This window comes from Oenanthe melanoleuca, chromosome 2, assembly GCF_029582105.1.
Source record: "Oenanthe melanoleuca isolate GR-GAL-2019-014 chromosome 2, OMel1.0, whole genome shotgun sequence".
NCBI classification, from domain to species: Eukaryota; Metazoa; Chordata; class Aves; order Passeriformes; family Muscicapidae; genus Oenanthe; species Oenanthe melanoleuca.
In genome coordinates, this window is record NC_079335.1 from 29333727 (window position 1) to 29350100 (window position 16374).

The 16374-nt window shown below is 37.0% G+C and overlaps 1 long non-coding RNA gene across 4 annotated transcripts in view; it reads right to left on the reverse strand.

The window, feature by feature from the left end:
* Positions 1 to 16374, reverse strand: part of LOC130249909 (uncharacterized) — a 56057-nt gene that overhangs the window by 14127 nt on the left and 25556 nt on the right. For 3 of the 4 annotated variants that reach the window (XR_008839871.1, XR_008839869.1, XR_008839870.1), the window contains exons 3-5: positions 7611 to 7708; positions 7040 to 7093; positions 6752 to 6834 (exon numbers count right to left, since the gene is read on the reverse strand). This is a non-coding gene — a long non-coding RNA (uncharacterized LOC130249909). The remainder of the gene's footprint in view (positions 1 to 6751; positions 6835 to 7039; positions 7094 to 7610; positions 7709 to 16374) is intronic. The other variant, XR_008839872.1, reaches the window with a different exon arrangement.

The window sequence follows — 16374 nt, forward strand, 5'->3', positions numbered from 1 at the left end:
CTTTCTGACATTGTTATTATTGACTGGTTTTCAGGTCAGACTTCCACCTCCGGTTTCTCAAGGTGAGTTTTAATTCCTGGCTGTCCTCCCTATCTTGTTATCTGAAAATGTAATTATCTGCACATTAAATAAGTACCCTCTTTATTCCCTCATCCAGGTCAATGGATACCAGACCTGGAACAGACTCCCATGGATACTCACACAGTATGTTGTTCTCTTTTGACAATGAACTATTGATAACTAGAGTACAGTTACACTATGGAGTACAAAGGAATACATTGAAAATGAGACCAATGAATTAGAAACAATTACTGATTAATATTTTGACAGGTTCTGTTGCATGTTAGTTACTTATCTGCATTCTTAGTGCAATTTTTTTTCCTTCTCTGTTTATCAAAAAAACAAAAAACAAACCCAAACCCACCCAATAAAAACCCAGATGAAATTAAAATGCTTGCTCTTTGAAAAGAGGCATTATGAAGAAATGAATCACAGTTATGATATATATTTCTGCTGTTTGCTACTTTCAAGTAAATTAATTTATATATCAATCAGCAGAACTTAACATTTTGAGGAAGAGTGTACTCCTTGCTCAAGATGTGAAGCAAAGGACTCACAGAAATTCTGAATTACTGATGGAGTGAATAATGATGATGGGGTGAATAATGAAGATTCTGATGATATTGGTAGACCTCTTATCTTAATGAGAGAACAATGTTGGTAAGAGTGTCTCTGGGATTCACCACTCTCCAAGCATAAGACACTTTGGTTTGTATGGTGAGCTTTTCGTTTTTAACAGATATTCTGGTTTGGTTCATGGCTTACCTGAGGATCTTCAGGTGTGTTTATGCACAGATTCAAAAAAAAAAAAGTGCACACAGACCCACACAGAGGACTCAAATTCTGCCTTTTACAGTATCTTGCATAAAACCACATTCAAGTCTTTGTTGGGTCGCACAATCATAAAATTAAAGCTGAATTTTACCTTTCAGTCCATAAATAAATATCTTAGCCTACAAATGAATAAAATATAAAGTAATACATATGAAAAACTGTTAGATGAAGCTGAGCAAAGAACCCTGTCCCTCCTATTGCTTATAGAAACCAGAGTGCAGATGTTCAGCCCTGGCTGCTTATTTGCAATGTTACTGTTCAGGTCACGGGTGACCATCTGTTTCCTTTCACTTTATGACACAGCACTTGCCCTCCATGAATCTTTCTGTGTTTCCTTCTGATATGATGGCAAAAGAGGAATGAAAGGAACACTTATTTGGACAAGAGGCAGAGGAGCTTGAATGAATAATATTATTGCAGTAAAACAGTGTGAATCTTCTCTTTAGTTAGCAAGCATCCCTGGCAGTGTCATTAACTTCTCCTCAAATAAGATGAAGAGACACAGCCCTATAGTGATGTGACTTCAGCCCTTGTAGGGCTCTGTTTCTTCCCATTGAATAGATTGGCCCCCTTTGGAAATTGATAAACAGAACATTAAGTAACTAAATTATCTGCCGTGGTATGACCACCCCTCTAAGGACTGGACTAATACTTAAAGGGAGCAAATGTTTGTCTAAACTCTGCAGCAGTAAAACATTAGCTCTTTCAGAAAGCTGAACTGGCATTCAGTGCAGTTTCATCAATCAGAGGTCTTTTCTGTAACACAGATGGGCATTTTTTAGATTAATTCTAGTCTTATATTATGAATAGTTCTCTTCATGAGTGGGACTGGGTTTATTTCTACAGGGAAATAGTATCTTTTCTTTTTTGAACAAGATACTTCTAAGCATAAGGGAGAGAACAATGAAACAATGTTGAAAAGAAAAAACAAAATGCAAAGTTAACCACAAATTTCCATAATGAGGAAACAAACCACAAAGTTCTCTGAGATGGTGCCAGCCAGTCCCTCACTGCTATTCAATATAAAATAGATGGTAAAATAAAAAAAGTTAAGGGACTTTCAAATGATTTACTTGTCCTGTTGATTTTAAGTCCCAACTTCTTTTGTCAAATATGTATATTCAAAATAATGTTGCATGCAATTGTGCACACTTGAGTGAAATGACAGCAAAATTATGCCCAATATATATGTTGTGTAGGGAAACTAAGTCTTATGCCAGAACTCTGACTTTCAAGAGCTTGCTTAAAACCCAAACACATCCACAGAATGGAAAGATGGGTTCTATTTTTTGTATTTTCAGTAACTGTATTTTAAAATGTTGGGCTTACAGCACAACCACTGTGCTCAAAAGCTTGGTACCTTTAATGTTTTGAGTCAGATTTCAATCAGTTTAATTACTTTAATCATGACTGTATGTACATGAGAAGAATTTAACCTATTTTTTCTCACAAATATTTGTTCTAATTAAAAGTGTTTCAGATATAAAATATACAATTTAAATAAGTGGCTGAAAACTCTCATATGTCTTCTAGCTTACCACAAGCTGTCTTGGGTCATTATTTGACTGTCAGCTGAGTGAATGCACTCATATTTGAAACAATTTCATTCCAAACCAAATCTTTCCTTTTATAAGTCTTAACATTTTTACTTCAACTCCAGAATCCATAAACTTTTTAAAGCTAATTTTGCCATTCTTCAGAAACAGTAGATTTGGTGAATATCAAAATGGACCCTGTATAACAGTGGGCTCTACATCAGTGAGGATTTCTGATTTCTACTGTCTCAAGAAAAAAGTCCAGCAGAGGCTTCTGTATTTGTGTATCTGAGTTTTGACTACCACACACAACACTTCATTTAAACAAATAAAAAATGGAGAAGAACCAACAACTCCTTTGTTTTCCTGAACACTAAAATATTCCTTTAATGAAAAAATGTTTGAATTCAAATAATCCATGGATGCACAGAAAATATACTTTTCAGCTGAGATCTGACTCTCAGGAGATCCACAATCAGCCCCAAAATGCTGATAAATATTTAACCCCAACAGGAATGGTTGCTGATCGATATTTTCCTTGGAAGAACTAATCTGAAAGAAGCTGGTATTTTGTGGAAGATTCTACAGTATTAATTGAAAATTCTGGAAATTTCTCAAACTCCTTATTTATAGCCCTGAATGTCACTAATTCTGTTCTATTTTTGAACTTATTTACCTAGCAACCTTTTCCAACTATAGAAAACATGGTATCTGCTAATTAACTCATGTCTCAAATAGAGAAATGGTCTTGACTTGGGTTTCATTTGTAGTATTTCCATGTAATTTTTGCTTTCACTGAGCCAAGAAATCAATTTTAGTATTACACAATTGTGCACCGAGTCACCTTTGAACTGTAATGCTAAGTGCAGTGAAGAACAGAAAACCTTCTGTATTTTTCCAATCTATGTGTACAAACTTAGAGCTGGGGAGGAGGGTCTCAGCACCTTGCAAAATAGGGTACTGAATTTTATTAGGTCAATACATTTCCTACAGATTTATGTCACTATGAATAAGTTAAGTGACCTGAGTTATTACTCAAAACACTGAAACAGAAAGTCGATGCATATGTGGAAAAGTAGTACATTTCCTTCTTTAATCTCAGAACATTTGATATAGAACATTTGCATTTGACTGGACTTTGTATAAAAATGCAAAACAACCACGTTTTACTTCCCATGGGAAATTAGTCAGCAGTCCAATAGTTCTAATGCTTAGGGTGCTTTTTTCACTTCATCTTTCTATTTCTTTATTTCATTTTATTAATTCTCATTGCACAGGTACTGTTTTAAATTATTCTTATATCCCTTTGATATTAATGCTGCTACATTTTCAGCTCTCTAGCCTACTGCCCAGAAGCATCACATTATATTCTTCTTTTGCAATAGAAGAGACAAGTAGTCAAAAGCTGAGTGCAGTTTAGGCTGCCTATGCAACTTTGTTATCCACAGTGTGGGTAGAATAAAGCATTTATAGACATATTCACAAATAGCTTTGCTAGAAGTACAGTCACACTATCAGGGTCCACTTAAACACATTATCCCAGCAGGTTTTAGCCAGAATTTAGAGTTTAAGGTTAGGAAAATCTTATTCTGATGTCCTGGGGTATATGGGACACCTTGGATATACACATTGCCAGGCAGCAGTGTGTGTCAGATGCTGGAGGTGAACACCTGATTATAATCCCTGAGATAATATCTGACTTCATGGGTGCAAGGGGAAGTTGATGCTTTTGGCCACATTTGCATGAGAGCCTCATAATCCAGCTGTTTGCCAAAGGATCTCTTTGATCCAGCTCTTCACTGTAAGAGCATTTTCACATCTGGCCTTTGTGTTCTAGGAGGGCATGTGTACTGACAGTCCCTGGAGTGATTTGACCATGACTTAGCTTTCCCTTCCTATTATCACTGAGATACATTACAAGCAGGAAGGGAAAGGCAGTCAGAGCAGATTGTAGGAGCCTTGCCCTGTAAATAGTTGCTTGGGCATTTGGCCAGAAAGGATCATATGGGGTCAAGTCCTGCACAGTCTCTTTTTTTCTCATTTTTGTCAAAGGCCAAATGTTTGAACTACCCTGGGAGCAAGCTGGTGTCTAAAAGCAGGAAATTATGTCAGGCTCTTGAAACCAGGAAATCTGAATAGTGACCATGTGGCAGGTGTTTAAAGCAGGCAAGGCATTTTAGGCACACTGCAACCCTCTGAAAGAGTGAGATCACACATCTCTAGGTTCCACTTACTCTCTGCTTTGAATCCCAATCTACAGACTTAATTTTTCCTCCAGATAATGTGGGACAAAGTTGGATCTCTGACTCAGCTTTATGAATTCCATTTTTTTAATATGCTGAGTGCATGACTTTTAAGCATTGCAGCACTGAACATTATTATGTCAAAAGCCTTTTGCTGAGTGATTACCATGGTGAAAAATACTCTAAAATTATGTTTCCAGAGTGATAGAGAAGTATTTTCATTATTTGGCTTGATGCGTGGCTCCAAGACTCTCATTTCCTGCTCATTATTTGCACCTTCTGCATGGATCTATGGTACAGGCTGATAGCAAACTGTTTCCCAGGCTATAGTCACCACTGTCCAGGTTATTCATACCCATCTTGTGTCCTGTTTTCCATTTTTCACCAGTTCTCTTCTTAAATAATTTCTAGTTCATTCCAGCATCTATTTCTTTGCACTGATTTTTCCTTGATTTTATCTCACAATTTTGTGTTTTGTGCTTGTAAGCCAATTTACTTTTTTCAGTACATTTCAAGGTTTGCAGTCAAGTCTCCAAAACACCACTCAATGTCTTAATGATAAGACCTCCACTTTGTCTCCTCTTTAATCTTCTTCCTGTGTTTGCAACAGTTGGATTATGGACATCCTGTACCAAGAACACCCTATTTTATTATGGTTGGCTCTAACTCATGAGAGCAATTCAGCACATTTCTTCCACTCTTCTGATACACATTCACACATTTTCAAAATGCAGGTGTTCCATTCTGTGTAATAAGCAATGCATGAACAAGGGCTGATGTGTGAACTTCCCTGCCTCCAAAACAAAGCCCTTTCTTTTTGTTTGAGTGTCATAATATAGGAGAGAAGGGTTTTGACATGTGAGGGGTCTTGAGTGTCTCCATAAAAGTCTATCTGCTTCCAAAAGGATGGACACTGTTTCATGTACTGCTGATGATTCCCCTGAGAGAAATTTCCCTCACCTTCTAATCAGAAATGCTCAAATCTTGTGTTCTCTGAAAGATACTATCTAGAATCTGACTAGTGAAATTAGGTCCAAATGATTAGAATTTATCAAGTTATGAATCCATATATGAGTACAGTATAATTACAAATACTTACAGCAAGATGATAGCTTTGGTACTGCATAGATCCTAACCACAATTTTGCTTTTTGTGCTTCTTTAAAAATGAATTCCTCTAAACTCCTACATCAATAGCAAATGGATCCCATTATTTTCTAGGTAAGAATATGAATATTATAAATATATATACAAAATTTGTGATTCCCTGTTGCCAAAGTATAATGCATGGTCTTGTTTAACTGTGTATTGGAAAATTCTGCTGGAGTATGCATGCACAGGAGTGTACTTGAATAAAGAAAATTGGCCCTTCAGTGATGTCCCTATCCATCTTGATTCCATGAGCATGGGCAATGTGCTGGAGGAGAGCTTCTAACCATTCTAACCAGGGGAGTGGTTTGCTTTTCCATTGTCCAGTGTTATCTAACAGCCCCTTGGGAACATTTTGAGGACTTGGAGAGATGAATCAAGTCTTTAGCTTTCTTTGAGAGTCTGGGGTCTGGTCAGGGGCTGGTAGGCCAAAAATAGTGATGGTCTTCCAGATTTCTTATGCATTGCTTCCTAGATATCCAATGTTTCAGAGCTGGTTTTTTGTGGCTTTTTTTTTCTTTTTTTTTTTTTTTTTTAAATTATTATTGTTGTTATTTTTTTTCTTCAAACTAATAAATGCAATCTGCAGGTAATTAGGATCTACCACTTTTGTGGTCAATAATATATTCCAGAAATAAGGTTTTATTCTTGCTCACCAGGAAATGCATATTGCAGTACATATAATATTCTCATGCAAACCACCTGCTTTTTTTTTTTTTATATATTTTAATTTTTTTCAAATCTCACTGATTACACTGAGGAGATCCTTCTCAATTTTTGGGCATGGTCAGGCTGAATTAATCTCTCCACTAAAATCAATGAACTGCTCCTCAGGAGATACACAGGAAGCAGAATGACAGGCACTAGAGGGCTCTAGAGTTTTGTACACCTGATGTATTTTATATCAGCATTTAGTAAAAGACTTAATTACCTTCATAAGTGAAACACAGCTAGCCTAGGTAGTAGTCAGAGGTAGAAAATATTGTCTGGGCTTCAGAGGAAACCATCCAATCCCTGCAGGAAAACAGAGATTACTGCATGGTAAGCAGCCTCAATTTTCAGCTTTCTTAGCTGAAAATAGCTATTCCAGCTCTTGAACAAATGAAAATTCAATTGTGTTGGAAATTCTGGAAAGAGCAAAGAAATTAAAGGAAAAAAAAAAAAAAAAATCAAAGCTCAAAGAGCTAGAAATAACCTCATACACAAACTAGTGACTCACCTCTTCTTTCCAATCAACTCCTTAAATAAGATTTTATCATTGAAAATAGGTCACCTAAAAGTCATAAAATAAGAAAAACCTTATTGAAAAGTTCACCCACACACCCCCTAGCTAACAATTGGCTATTAATTTTTTTCCAGTTGCTTTATAAATTCCCATGGGAACAGAGATCCCTTTTTGGTTTCAGGCAGGAAATATCATTCTGTCAATATGCTTGTCTAACATACACTAAGTCATTTTTTTCCAAATAGGTGACATTTTAACATTGCATTTCGTTTACACAAAGACCACAATATTAAGAAAACTTAATGTAATCATTTTTCTTGTATGAGTAAGAATCCAGATACAAGTCTGGAATGAATTTTTCAGTAGTGTTAAAGGTAATAAGGGTTAGCTTACCTAAATGCTGATGTTTAAATTTTGGCCTTTTCCACTTGTGCTAGTTCAGCTTCTCAAGGAGCTGTGAGCAGCTTTATTTTCCTAGTTGATATTTTAAGTTTAGTGAAGACTCAATCTAACAAAGTTCATGAGTAAATCTTATAGAAATAAAAAGATCAAGAAAACCATTTACTTGTATGTATTCTTTGCCCTGTTATTTTGGCAGCAGGACCATGTCCTCCTTGGGTATCTTGTTTGTCAGCTTCATTGGTTGGTCCCAGCCTGTGAAAACTGCAAAATCAGGACAAAAGAGCAACACTTAGTGTGTTCCTAAGGAAAAGCTGGACATGGGGCAGACGTGCTGTGGTGGTCTGTATCCAGATGCTGATTGTGTCCTGCTGTTTACAGACAATGCAATCACTTTCCTGTCTTCCTTATCAGACTGTGTTTCAGTCACTGTTTCACAGACACTTAAAAGGCATTATTAGAACACAGGAAGTTATGAAAATGTAAGACTATATTGTTATGTATACTATATATCTCAGAGACAAATGATACAGAAAATTGAGTTTATATGCATTGTAGATAGAGACTGATATAACCTTTTGGTAAGGAAAGAGCAGTTTCTCTGCTGTGATTTTGGGAGTTATCACATGGATACTGGTTATGTGGCACTCATGTTCTCTTGGTCAGTTTCATTTGCAGTGTCTAAATTTGCATTCCCAGCTCAGTGACTTTAAGTCACGTATGCATCATGAAATACATCTGTCATCAGCAGTGCATTTTTTTTGGGAAAAATGTCACTACTTCTTTAATCCCACTGTCTAGCTTTCCAGCTAGAACAGAAAGCAAACTCAAAGTTAAAAGTCCTGCATCTGAGTATGTTCACACAAGTGTCTGTATGTGCACTGGGTGTCTAAGCTGCCACTGTAATCAGTGAGATATCACCAGTGCCACCAGCAGACCCCAAAGGCTCCTTCAGCTGACATCAAACCAGGTGTCAGTGTCCTGCCAGCTGCTGGGTGCTGTACACTCCATGGGCAAGGAGCTCAGTGCAGCAGCTGCCAGCCCCAAAGGAGGGCCCTAGCATGCCCCAGTGCCAGGAGCTGGACTCCAGCCTGTGAAGAGTGAGCAGTGTGGCAGGATCTCTAACTTGCCCTTTCAGAAATCCTGGAGTGTTAAATTAGTTGTTATTTAAAGAGGAATGGAAGGAGGATTTCCTGCCATTTTTGTAACATATCTTTTAGGTCTACTAGCAGTGGACAGAAAGGATTTTTTCCACCTTTCTGGCATTCATTATGGTCTGTGGGGTTTATATTTTCCATGTTTTTCTGAAGCACAAGGTGTTGCAACAAGGGCAAGAAGGGCTTAAGGTCTTACTGGCATTTGAGAAACTCTCAGAGGTCTGACTGATATGTGTCATTTAGGACTATACTGATCTCTAGATTTTGATCTAAAATGCTTGCAAGGTCAAGCTCACACAGACCTTTTGGATTTTGCCTCTCACTTTAACTGTGGGCCAGAATACACTCAGTGAAATTCCTGGCCAGTTTCACTTAGCAGATTTTTATATGACTGTTGTAACTCAGGACATCAGTGAAGACTCACCAATAAGGCCACGACAGCTGCCTATTTAGAATGTCTTAACTGTTGAAATGGTTTCTGGTGGATCATAGCATGTGTTGCTAAAACATGCTGCAATTAAAATACTCTGTGCACAGCAGAGAGCTCTCAGTACTTCCTGAAACTCAGTTCCCTCTATATTATAGCAATTTAAATGGACAAAATATCAAGTATTCAAAATTTGTGTTTGTTTTTGAAACTTGAGTATTTTCTCTTTCCTATTTGATTCACTTTCTTCACACCTAAAGCATCAAAATCTTGTAAAATTTATGATTGGATACAAAATATTAAGTACTTGTACAGTACTTTTGTTACAGAATCCTATTTGTTGTGGTGATAGATTTTTTTATTAAACTCCAGCATCACTTGCACAATATTCTCATACCCAGATGCACAGTGAAGAAGAAGCTGTTAGAACATTTTGCACAGAAAGGTTTCGTGATGAAAGAAAACCCACATATTACAGCTTTAAATTTAAAATATTCATTTACACTGGAAACCAAAACAAAAGCAAAATGATACAGGTAGAGATGTTCTTCTCCAGGACTTGTCATCATAGTCAGACCATGGCCAGTTTATAAACGATGCTACCTTCAAGAGCAGTTAGCTGAAAAATATTTTATTTGTTAATGAAGCTTCACAGCACTATGCAGTCCTACATGATGCATTGCATGAGCATTCATTTGTGAATTGTAACATTTAAAAGCTTTATAAAAAGATCAACTGCCTCCTTTTGTTCTCTCTTGACTGGTAATTTTGTACTGTCTGCTGAAATGGCAGCATTGGTGGCTGATTACAATGCTGATGTCAAAGAAAGAGATGTCAAAGGCATCCTGTTAAAAATGCTACCTTCATTACATATCTGTTTGGTCATGTATATCGCAGATTATTTCTGAACATTAAAAAAAACCTGTATGGCATGGTCTGGAAATTATGCTTTTTACATTTAGTAATTTTTTCCCCCAGCTCATTTCTTCTCATACAGAATGATTTAAATATTTCAATGCTAATAATAATAATAATAATAATAATAATAATAATAATAATAATAATAGCCATTTGATTCACAAAAACATTGTTATTCCTGTCTCTCAACAAAGAGTGAATTATCTTCAAATTAAACTGGAAGCAACTCCATTGGTATATTGCTATTTTTCTCTTTCTATTGGTTGCTATTAGAAAGCAACCATTGAAATGACCTTGGAATTTCAGGGGTCACATTTAACACTCCCAGCCTTGAAAACATTAAAGCAATAGAAATGTTGCCAAATGTTTCTTCCTGATGTAATGTGACTTTGTTGTCCTCAGTAAGCTTGTGCTTCTTATGGATGTTCAGCTGAGCTCACCTGTCCTCCAGTGGTAAATAGAGTGAACAGCATTTGAAAATAACCAAAAACACTGAAATATTCATTGATAAGAGAAAGAAAGAAAGAAAGAAAGAAAGAAAGAAAGAAAGAAAGAAAGAAAGAAAGAAAGAAAGGAGGGAAGGAAGGAAGGAAGGAAGGAAGGAAGGAAGGAAGGAAGGAAGGAAGGAAGGAAGGAAGGAAGGAAGGAAGGAAGGAAGGAAGGAAGGAAGGAAAAGAAAAAAAGAAAGAAAGAAAAGAAAAGAAAGAAAGAAAGAAAGAAAGAAAGAAAGAAAGAAAGAAAGAAAGAAAGAAAGAAAGAAAGAAAAAAAGAAATTTTTTTTTCCTGTTCTTAGTGTGTTAGATCATTCTTATATTTTGAAGACACATTTTAAAAAGGAGCAGTTATAACTATGACCATGCATCTTTTGGTGGTGTTTTATTGTACATGTTGTAGATGTGCTTGGAGATGAGCAGTCTACAAACCCAAGAAGCGTGTGCAGGTGCAGGGGTGAGAATCATCAGACACTTAGAGAGGACAAGATAGACCTTTTCCACATTGCTCCAGCAGGGGAAAAGCTTGTATCCTGACCTGTTTTGTCTAATGAACTGTGCTATACAACAGTTCCCAAAATTAAGTGTTTAAAGAAAACTAAGACTTTCCTTGGGTTTGCTGAACGCCACATCAGAATTAATTAATGGCTGATATTGTCCTCATGATGATATTTTCAATAATTTCCATGGCACATTGGTGCCAACAAAATAAAACAAACCCACAAATGCCCCACCCCTGCTCCAAACAAATATACACTAACGCTATTTTAAGTGTAATTTGGGAGTTCCATCAGAAATTATCTATAGCAGGAAAACACAAGTAAATTTTTACCCTCTTCACATTACAATTTATGTTTCTTAGAGATGAGGCCAAGCTGTGAGGCCAAACACAAAAGAATGATCATGTCTCCATGGACACATAGAGCTCTATTTCCATATATACAAATTAATGTTATTGATACAAGTATCTTATTTGAGAAAGAAAAGAAAAAAAGTCCTATACTCAAGCAAATAAAAAAAGGAAAATAGAGGTAAGAAATGCATTCTGCCTAATCATTAATGTGGAGAGATATTTTATATATTAAGTAATAAAGACATTATTTAAATCTTATTCAGGGCAAAAATAAATGCAGTTCTGTAGGTCTATATTTTTAAAGTTATATTTATCCATCTCTGAAATATACCCATTTCACATATGGGTACATTTTATCAGCTTCCAATTTAAGTTAGAATGGATTTTTTACCCATGTCCGTTTAAACCAATGGCAAAACCCTTGCTGAATGTATTGAGAGTAGCTTTTCTGTCATCATCACTACTTTGACCCAAGTAAATGATGTCATCTTTTGTCACTGAAAAGAAAGAGCATATGCAGTTATGTCCAATGTGTTCCCATTTATATTCTGAAACACTGGCTGCTGAAAGCTCTGCTGAGGTCTAAACAGAAACATTTATTCCTCCCTTCCCCCACACGCACACACACAATTTCCTACACCTCCTATTTACCACCCAGAGAGAAGGATCACATTTCCACTCCTTCCCTGCTCAGAGAGTATTTCAGAATCTTTTTTAAAAGCTCTTGACCTCACACATATGTACTATTACTGCAGAAAGCTTCTTTAGTTTTCCTCTGATACCTACTTCTGGGTAATCTCATACTGAGCTATAATTAGGATAAATAAAGTACACTGTCTTTAGAGAGCTATTATTTTTCTTCGGATATCCTTGTGAATGATTATTAACAAAAGGTTTAGGCAAAGTGCCCTCCTTCCCTGCTTTGGGGTAGGTCTGACCATCACTACTGCATCTGCAACACCTTGCTTCTTCACAGTAGCCAAGCTGTTTTGGACAATGTAAGCACTGCCTGAATGTGCTGTGTTATAAGTGCAGTAAGATTTCTAAGAGTGTGAGTCTTTTGGGGGTACTCATCTTAAGAGTACTAGCTATTCTGAAAGGTCTGCTGGAGGAGGTAGCTGATGGCAGCACCAGCACTGCAAATGCCTGATATTGCTTCAAATTCCCCTGAAATTCAGGGTAAAAGGCATCTGCAAACCCAGGTAGACCACTGGTCTGGAGAGCTTGATGCATACCAGCATCAACAGCAACAGCACACGGGGGTAATGTAGCTAAGCAACACAATCTAGTTATGTTCAGTGGTCCAGCCCTAGTTGTTTTAGGAACTGCTTAAAATGTTGCACACAAGCTCCAAGCTGGTGGGTTGAGATACATCTTTTACAAGCTGGATGTCATATTGCACAATAAAACAACAGAAACCCTCAAGTTAGTTTCTTCCAGGTTCTGACATAATGTCCCTTTAAGCATATGCATATTTTCTTCAGTCCCACATGTGCTCTACTGAAGTATTCCAGATTCCTTTTCCTCCTGAGCTTATGCCTTCAGGAACTTTTGGGTATTTTTGGGGAGAAATGTATTTAGCTTAATAGCAATTTTCCTTTGTAATGCTCAAGATAAAAAAATTATTTTGCAACGAGGCCTGAAGAACAATTCCTTCTAGAGAGGATGAGGCCAAGCATTTCTGTTCTTAAAAATGGCTGCTGCTTCCTATTCTCAGCAGGTCCAAGGCTTCAGGCTGCCCTCAGAGAAGTTAGTGACCCCTTTTTCAAGGTGGTCACCTCACTTCTTATAGTCAGTGCTCTCCATGGAGCCAGCTTGACAGCCCTGGTGTAGGTGGAATTTCCAGTAAGCTTCTCAAAGCCCAAACACCTCCAGGATGCTGAATGACAGCACACTCATCTGCCTACACACAGAACTGAGGCATTACAGCATTGGACAACTCTGATTGATTGAATAGACCCTGAGGGCAGGACCCTATTACCAAGCCAATGCTCAGAACTGATTAACCCCTTAGCCAGTGTCAAATACAGTACATTGCTGTAAGAAGACTATAAATCATAGGATAACTGTAGGGTCAGGCCTATTGTGGCCCTCCTATATGTCTTGCCTAAAGCCTACTGTTGATTTTTCTATACAGAGTGTGTTAGTGCTGTTCTGGCAGAAGGATAACAGTACAGGAGCTTCCCACCCAAATTTTTATTAATCACAGTATTGTGTAGGTTATTTGCTTTTTTCCTTGTTTTCCTTTGCTTTTTTCTCTTGGTCACAGCAGGAAATGCATTACATGACAGTCAAGGTGTATTTATGGTGCAATACCAGCCATGCCCACACACTGTCTTGTAGAATGGAGTCCAGGGTTCTGTGTTTGTTTCTGCTGGTGCATTTCCTCAGAATGGGAGTCAGAAAGTTGGGCTAATTTAGCAAGGAGACAACTGAAGTTAGTAAAGCTGACAGTAGAAAATGTCAGTGAAAAAAACCCTCTTAAAAGAACACATTTGTGCCTGTATTCAAGGATTAGGAGGCTTGTTCAGATGTCCTGCTTGGAATCCATGGGCTGTTATCACCTCTTGAAAACAGGCATTCAAGCTTTGAAAGAGCAGGATCTGCACACATGGAAAGAGGAGACAGGCCCTGTGACTATGCTAGTGCTGGTGCTGGTGATAATTCTCTTATATAAAGCAGCCCAATGGCTGAGGTACCACCCTGATAGCTGGGACAAGGCTGCTCCCACATGCACAGCCATATTTACCATAACACATCACTAGCATAGATGAGGAATGAACTTGAGCAAGGACCAGGATCCATGTTGGCTCTCTTTCTGCAAATGTGTGCCATGTTTCTGCTTTTTTCCCCCTTTTCTGGCCCAGAATCTTGAATTCTCTATTCTTTGTGATACAGCAGCTGTGTAAAAACCAGCATATAATGCATCTTCTCCTGAATAGTGTAGAATATAGCTTAGCTGAGAGTACTGCTTAGGGCATCCTCTTGGGAGGCAGAAGATGTAATGAGAATATCCTCAGACTGAGGAGAGGGCTGATTCCGAGTCATCCACTTCCTGGATGAATGCTTAAAGACAAGTGCCTGCATTATCACCTCCTTATAAAGGAAAATGAAAATGGCCCCTCATCTAACTACACCTATCTTTATCAAGAGAGACATAAAGGGCAAATTTTTCAAAAATGGGTTAGGTCCAGGTCCTCAAAGACATTTAGGCATTTGATTTCCTTTGATTGTAGGGGGAATTAACTTCCAAAGTGCCTTTGAGGATCTGGACCTTGGAGATTTAAGATACTCAATGTCATTTATTAAATGTGGAATCAGTAGGAGTCGGGCATCTAACGAGAACCCCACAGTCTATATGTTTCTAAATTATGTATGCACTTTGAAAATGCTAAGCCCTTTATCATGCAGGAAATCAGGATTGATGACTGATGATCCTTTCTCATCTTAACATCCCTTGTAAAGCTTGCTAAGATCTTGTGAGCACTGTGATGGACACATCACAGTCATATATATGTCATGCATCCTGAGATATTTTATATCTATATACACTTCTGATGGACAGTCAGTTTCCTTCCAAAATGGCATGTCTTATGATAAGCTTCTTTTTAATTATTCAAATTATTCTGCATTTCCTGATGCTTAAATCTTTCAACTATATATTTCATTTTAAAAAGAAAATTCTGCGTATTTTTATGCTGATTGATGTTTTCTAAAACTGCAGTATTTCAGTATTGATTTATCTTAGCAGAACCAATTCTGTGAATAATGCCCATAAATTTTATTGAGATAAAAGGTTTGTGTTATTTACCTTCAGTGTTAACTTCCTAAGGCTGATATATAACTTACTGTTCTTTGTTTTTGTTGTTTTCCCCCGTTTGTTTGCTTTATGGTTTTGTTTATTTGTTTGTTTGTTTGTTTAGAAGAAACAAATAGGAACTCCTCTTCTGGTCGTTTAACAATATAGCTTTAAAAATAATCTCTAGCTTTTAAGAGTTTTATGGTAAAGATTTGCCTTCTCTGTCACTTAGGCAGTTTAGGCAGAAAGCTGCTGACTGTAACTAAGTGCTGAATTTTTCTAGAAAGGTTAGGGTTGGGTTTTTTCTTTTAGATTTTATTTTAACAAAATTGCTGTTAGAATTTCATGGTAATCCGGGAATTTTTTGCAATCCTTTGCTCCAAACATTGCTGATGTAACACAGATAACCTTCACCACCTGCTCAATGTTAGTCTGCCTTTTAATGATTATTAAAGAGAATTTAGAATCTTAGGAACTCTCACAGACTCCACATCTGATATCGAAAGCAGGATCATATCTTTGTTATTCTGCTCATATTTTTTCCTTATTATTTTTTTTCCTTTAGGATCGTTTCCTTCTCTAGTGATAAGGTGGTTTGCCACCTTGAGGGCAAGACTAGGTAAGTTTCCTATTGTTAGCATGTGATTCACCTTCTTGGTCTCAGGTCCCTTTCAGACATAAAAAGAAGTATAAACTGCCTTTATATCTTTTCTTATCTTCAGCCATTCTGAGACAAAACTTCTTCGTGCAGTCACTCTATTCTTAAGTTTCTATAGTGCATCCACTGCTTTAAAGTAAATCTGTTTTACAATTCAATGTAAGTTTAAAATCAGACAGAGGATGAACTATTTATGAAATAGGAAGTAATGACTGAGAGGAGAATTATTTTATTTATATATCGAGTTATAAAAGGAACACAAAAAAACCCCTAAAACTGAGGACATCAAAGTGAATACAATTTATCTACATGTATTATTATAAATAAATAGGCATGGTCAATACCTAGCTGTCTATTAGTAGTAACAAAACTAACTGATGCAGATTCTGTAAGGGGAATACCATACATTAAAATTTGTAGCTTAAGTCAAATAGGACACGAGAAATTTGAATTTGGCATAGGTATAATATCACTGAATTATAGTTGCAAAATAGTGAACGTTGTTGTGGAATATATTTTATTTGAGAATGAAGTGAGGAAAAACACATCCATTGAGTACAGGTTTCTCAGAGTTATGGAGAGAGAGAGGGAAAAACTCTTTGACAGCTATAGCTCACAGAAATTATT